At 39.1% G+C, this 5,307-nt stretch overlaps 1 long non-coding RNA gene across 1 annotated transcript in view; it reads left to right on the forward strand.

The window, feature by feature from the left end:
• Positions 1-4,092, forward strand: part of LOC116542097 — a 6,440-nt gene extending 2,348 nt beyond the window's left edge. Inside the window, exons 2-3 of the long non-coding RNA XR_004265063.1 lie at positions 2,888-3,052; positions 3,677-4,092. This is a non-coding gene — a long non-coding RNA (uncharacterized LOC116542097). The remainder of the gene's footprint in view (positions 1-2,887; positions 3,053-3,676) is intronic.
• Positions 4,093-5,307: the final 1,215 nt, after the last annotated feature.

Below are 5,307 nucleotides of genomic sequence, written 5' to 3' on the forward strand. Positions count from 1 at the left end.
TTCCTTCCTTCCTTCCTTTCTTTCTTTCTTTCTTTCTTTTTCTTTCTTTCTCTCTCTCTCTCTCTCTCTCTCTCTTTCTTTCTTTCTTTCTGATGGAGTCTCACCCTGATATCCAGGCTGGAGTGCAGTGGCGTGATCTCCGCTCACTGCAACTTCCGACTCCTGGGTTCAGATGATTCTCCTGCCTCAGTCTCCTGCGTAACTGGGATTACAGGTGCATGACACCATGCCCAGCTAACTTTTTGTATTTTTAGTAGAGATGGGGTTTCACCATGTTGGCCAGCTGACTTCGAACTCCCAATCTCAAGTGACCCTCTTGCCTTGGCCTCCCAAAGTGCTGGGATTATATGCATGAACCACCGCACCTGGCCTCTCTATTTTGTCTAAAAAGCTTTTTTTTTTTTAATGGAAAAAAACTGAATGTCTATAAACTGAGTATAGTGATTTAATGAACCACTACATATTCGTCATCCAGACTCAACCTTGATCAACACTTTGCCATTTTTGTTTCATTTATACTTCCCCCACTTAACAATTTTCAGTGTACGATTTTACGCATGTTGAAATGCATAAATCTTTTCTGCATGATTTTGACAAATTTGTTCCACAATTGTAACACACACACCTATGAAGATATTAAATATTTTCATCACCTCACAAAAATTCTTTATACCTTTATCCAGTCAATAGCCCCTTCCCAGGGCAACCGCTGTTCTGATTTCTTTTCACCATAGGTTAATTTTGCCTGCTGGAGAGTTTTATATGAATGGAATCACAGCATGGACTTCTTTTGTGTGCAACCTCCTGTACTCAAGCTTAATGCCTGTGAGAGGAACCTATGTTGAACAGTGTATCAATAGATGAATTCTTTTTACTGTAGAATAGGATTCCACCACATGAATGTACCATGGTGTATTTATGCATTAACCATTAATGCACCTGTGGGTTGTTTCTGCTTTTTAGTTATTATGAATAAAGCTATTGTGAATATTTACCGATAATCTTCCTGTGGACATGTGTCTTCATTTCTCTCGGTTAAGTTTCTGGTGGTGAAATTGGTGGGCCACATGATAAGTGTATATTTTACTTTATAAGAAACTATTAAAGTGTTTATAAAAATTGTTGCATAATTATGCATTCCTACCATCAATGTAGGAGTGTTCTAGTCGCTCTAATTGCAATATTTAACACTGCCAGTCTTTAAATGTGTTGAGGTATCTCAATGTGGTTTTAGTTTGCACTTCTTTAATAATTAACAATGTTGAGCACATTTTCATGTGCTTTTTGGCCATTTGCATATATGTATTACATGTGTATTTTATAAAGTGTCTCTTCAAATCTTTTTTTCTGCTTTTTATTGGGTTGTTCATCGTTTGATTAGTGATTTGTTGGAGTTGTTTATGTACTCTGGATCAGTAACCTTCCTTGGCCAGTAACATTTTCTCCCTGTCCATGACTTGCCTTTCATTTACTAACAGTGCCTTTTGGTAAGAAGAAATTTGAAATTTATAAGTCTAATTTATCAGTCATTTCTTTTACGGTTATTGTTTTCTGTATCCTGTCCAAGAAAAACTTTGTCTACTCTTAAATTGCATAGATTTTCTTCATGTTTTCTCCTAGGATCATAATAACTTTAGTTTTTACATTTATGTCTAAGAAATAATGCAATCCCTATCAAAATTCTAAAGTCATTCTTGACAGAAACAGAAAAAATTTCCAAAATTCTATGGAATCACAAAAGACACCAAATCGTGAGCTAAAAGAATAGAACAAGGCTAGAGGCATCAGGCTACAGGCCTCACCATCTGGTTTCCAAAACATATTACAAAGTTATAGCAATCAAAACAGCATGGTGCTGGCATAAAAACAGACACATTGACCAATATAACAGGATAGAGAACCCGGAAATAAAACCATGCATTTATAGCCAATTGATTTTCAACAAAAGTGCCTTGATTTATTTTCATTATGGATAACCATGTTGTTTCAGCACCACTTGTTGAAAAGCCTTTTGTTTCCCATGAATCTCTTCAAAGTATTCCCTCACCTTCCATATTGCCATTAACCTTCCCCTTCCAAACCTGCTGCTCACTGACACCCTCACTCTGGTCCCACAAGACCTTCCTCAGAGTGGAGATTCTGTAGGTAGATCTTCATTTCTGCCAATGCTGCATCACTGATGTGAAGGAACAAAGCACTCAGAGTTAAACTGAAGCTTCAGTTCTTTATACCTGCTTCCCCAAAATTAAACCTGTCATTTTGGCATGACAGGTATAAGGCTGTACATTGGTGGCTGAGACCTATATGGTGTGTGTGGTGTCTATGAACTCCCCCAAAGACAGACTGGATCTCGCCTCACTAGGCATCTTCCATAGTACGGGGCATACGGTGGTGTGCAGATGGTAGAGGAAGATGGTAGAGGAATACGTGGATGCATAAGTTATAAGAGATGTTATTGAACACCTTATTGGAGCTCATAGTCAAAGTGATGCTAGCACCCTTGATCTCACATACCAAAGATACATGTGCTTAGCCTAAAGGACTTGTTCTTAGCTTGAAATCTCCTTGAGGAAAAAGTCTTATCTATTATTTGTGCCTCCAAAACCCGGTTTAGGATTTGGTCCTGGCAACACCCAATGCCAACTAAAATGGGTTGATTCAGCAAAACATTAGGATTTGCCGATTGTTCACCCGGTGATCTTCATGGTCTTCATCTTCTCAGTGGGCTCCTTTTGAGTTTTATGTTAACTCTGCTGATATGGAGTTGAATCTTCAGGCCAGCTTTGAAAATTATGGCAGCATTTGTTCATTTGTAGTTTTCCAACCCTCCCTCCTGTCTCCAAGTCTCATGGAATATCATCAGCGGTGTTGACTATTTCTCCTGCAGGCTCCAGGTGTCCTGTGGGGTTACCTTCCATTTGCACCAGTGATTGCATCTCCCTGGGAGTACAATCTAATGATGGGATTCTCTCTCTTTTTTCTGGAGTTCATTATGATCCTCTTGGAGCATATGGAAATGCAACCAGCACCCAGGAAGCTCCTTTCTCTCCAGGTTTGTTAAACATGTCCTGTTGCTGTGTAAATAGTCTTATTTCTTGTTCCCAAGGTGGTGTAGAAAATACATTGTAATAATGAAATGGGGAAGTCCTTGTGATGAATTAAGTGAAAGAAAAACCCAACAAGTTGTAAAGGGGAATATATGGGTGATTCCAGTTTGTTAAGAGCAAAAAATAAGACTGAAGAAATATACTTTGGTAAAAAGTATGTATACATGGAAAAAAGGCTGAAATGCTATTTCTCAGCATTAGGGTATTAGTGAGTTTTATTTTATTCCCTCTTTTTTTTTTTTACTTTTACATGCTATTTAAAATTAACATGTTTTATTTTACAAGTCAGAAAAATATTTATTTTAAAATTATTAACTTTTTGGTATATTGCCCTGATAAATGATGGTAAGTGCTCTGAAGAGGTCATAGTAGAGACTGACAGCCTACCAAAATGCATTCTCTCAAGTAACAGGACTGAGGCTGGCCCATGGCTTGTCTTCACTTCCCAGCCTTCCTTGCAGCTTGATATGGCCATGTGGTTACCATGGCATGTGAGCAGACCACTCAGAGGCTGGGCCTTCATGGGCAGAGGTATGTCTTACTTGTTCACTCCCTTTCCTCTTTTACAGACTGGAAGCAGAAGACAAGGCTCTAAGGGACAATGGAGCAATATTCCTGAATTGCTATATGAGGAAGAACCACTTGCCAACTTGAACGACTGCTGTAGACTGCTCTGCAGCAAGGAATTAACCTTCACAGCAGCTCTGCCCTGTCCATCACTGTTTCTTTAGGGCCTACCTGGGACCTGGCATAGAGGAGATGCTCAGTGTGGGTTTGTTGATTGGATCTAAACTTTGACTTTTCTGACATCTTTGTCACAAAGCTATGAAGAAAATACGTATCCTTATCACGATATACTTAGAGTAAATAACATATGTTTTTTATGTAAAAAGTGAGATTGCAACAATATGCTTCCATTGATTTCTCAGTCTTTGGTGCTGTAGTTGTCAAATACATTCTATCCACACATGCTATCAACTCCAAAGTACAGCAGTGCAATTTTCATTTTAAACAGTCATAGTCTTTAAGAAGTTAAAAATGAAAAGTACATGTTTTGTTTCTATTTACTCACATATTTGCAACTAATAGCGCTTTTCTTTCCTTCCTATAGATCTAAGTTTCCATCTGACATCTTTGCCCTTCAGCTTCAAACACTGCCTTTAGAATGTCTTATAGTTCAAGTATGCTGGAGATGAACGATCTCAGCTTCTATTTACCTAAAATGAATGTATTTTATTCTCATTTTTACAAAGACATTCATTGGCTATTGAATTATTGGTTAACAATTTTTATTGTTTTCTTTTAGCATGTTAAAGATGCCTTTCCATTGCCTTATGGCATCCACTGCTTCTGATAAAACATCAGCCTTAATTAGCTGATGGGGCAAGGGCTCTGAGGTGCAAAGTCCCACAATGCTCAGCGAGGTCTCTCCACTCTCCAAGGGATGCAACTGCAACATTCGAAGCACTGCACATTCTCTGTTACCTCCTTCAGTGCTCAGCCTTGGGTCAGGTGACCTCTGCTGGGTCTCTTGGAGTCTCACACTGTGCACACATAGAAGTCCTTGGGCAAGGGCACACACAGTCAGTTCCCACAAAGAAAACTCTCCTCAGGAACCTGCCCTGAACATTCCAGCCCCCTTCAGCAGCTTTGAAGTCTGACTGAAACCTTTTTAGTTCAGGGAGACTACTGCCTCTGGGGCTCCATCTGCCTGCATCATAGCAGAAAAAGCATCCCTAGGAAAAACCCCAGGGCAGTTGTGGGCTCACCTTGTGTGTTTTCCTTATCTCAGGGGTCACGGTCTTGCTATTAAATGCCTGAAAACCGTTGTCTCACATATTTGAACTGTTTTATAGGTGTTTTCAGTGGGAAGGTATGTCCTATACCAGTTACATCATCATAACTAGATGCAGAAGTAAAACTGACATTTTGGGGCAATTGTTTAAAAATCAGAGACTCTCACATTGCCCTTCAACAAAAATACACATTTACATGAGCAGTTCATAGTTGCCCTGGTGGATTCAATGTCTTAGCTTGGGCAACTCGCTCACTAGTAATAGCTTACATTTGTCCAGCCTTTTTCAGTATTTAAAAACTCTCTGGCACATACTATTTGATTTGTTCTTTATTACAAGGCATTCACCCATTCTGCAAATAAAAAACAGACTTAAAGATGTCAGTTGTCTCAGTAGGATAGTGA

This window comes from Sapajus apella, unplaced genomic scaffold, assembly GCF_009761245.1.
Source record: "Sapajus apella isolate SASKATOON/1434 unplaced genomic scaffold, GSC_monkey_1.0 scaffold161, whole genome shotgun sequence".
NCBI classification, from domain to species: domain Eukaryota; kingdom Metazoa; phylum Chordata; class Mammalia; order Primates; family Cebidae; genus Sapajus; species Sapajus apella.